Source organism: Xiphophorus couchianus, chromosome 14, assembly GCF_001444195.1.
Source record: "Xiphophorus couchianus chromosome 14, X_couchianus-1.0, whole genome shotgun sequence".
NCBI lineage: Eukaryota > Metazoa > Chordata > Actinopteri > Cyprinodontiformes > Poeciliidae > Xiphophorus > Xiphophorus couchianus.
In genome coordinates this window covers 25,323,789-25,325,278 of record NC_040241.1, presented here as the reverse complement: position 1 = coordinate 25,325,278, position 1,490 = coordinate 25,323,789, and positions in this window count along the sequence as shown.

Genomic DNA, 1,490 nt, shown 5'->3' with positions numbered 1-1,490 from the left:
CTGACAGTTTTCATGAGAAGGATGTCAGACTGATGAATGTCTCAAGACCTCAGGATGGTTTGCATCTGTGGAGACCTGATTTCAGAGAAGAAGAAAGAAAAAACAAAAGAAACAACCAACACTGAACTTTCTTCATCTTGTCCCAGTATTTATTATTTTCACCTGTTGGCGTCAAACAAGATCCAGGTGAATTATGACTTGGACGACACCAAAAACCAACAGTCTCTTTCTGATGCTTCTGTGAAATGTTGACATATTTTACTGTAATTTATTTAATGTTGAAGATTAATTTGTATTAAGGTATCTTTTTAGACTTTTTTAAACATTATTTATTTTTGTACACTTATTTTACATTCAGAGGAATTGAGGAAATTCAGTGGAGCTATTTAAAAAAAACAATCTTTGTATTCAATATTGATGTCAGGAAAATGTTTACATATTACACTAATATGTTGAATTATTCTGTAACAGAGTTATGAAGATTCAAAGATCATTATATTTTTTTAAAATATGCATTTTTCAAAAATGTTACATATTTTTAAAAAATTATTATTTTTAAAAAATGTTACATATTTTTAAAAAATTATTTTTAAAAAATGTTACTTTTTTAAAATAATCTGAAGAATGCTATTTAGAAACACCAGTTTTTGTAAAAGTAACATGCTGCGCATATATATGTATATATACACACACACTATACATATATATATATATATATATATATATATACATATATCTTAGCATTTCTTAGGAAGAAGTTATAATGGATGGTTTAACATTAGATCCAGTATCTAATGTTACTATATACTAGAAAGGTATCTAGTAACATTACTAGACATGTTAATGTTACTAGATATATCTATGTTACATGTATCTACTAACATACATATATACTGTATATATACATGTATGTTACTAGACTTTTAACATTAAATAATGTATCTTAATTTTGGTGAATTGTTCAATTTATTTGACTCAACATTCAGAATTCAAAGTCAAAAATACTTATTGATTCCAACTTAAATGTTGTTGTAACTCATAACTACCTATAACTTTTATTTTTTATATAACTCATATTTGTATCTTCATGTTTTGGTTTGTTTTTCCTTTGACTGGCTGCTAATAACAGGACAAACAGGTTGGCTTAGACAAAATGGCCGCTCTGCTTCCTGCTCCATCTTAAATTTGTTCAGGTAAAACATCTCAGGTCTGAAAACACATATTGAACTTAGCATGAATAATACAAAATACAACAATGATTTAAAGGGTTTTTATTTACAAGAGTCAAAGCTTAACATCAGTTCACATTAAACAACAAAAACATTTATTGATACACTAAACAAAACAAAGAATTTAAAACACACAAAAAGAAAATATTTTTCTAATTTCTTTGGTTTAGAGGAGCATGATTACTAGTAATGTGACATTTCAGTCAGTTTGCTCAATCACCAACTCACAGTCTGTTTCTCACCTCTATACAAACTCATTAG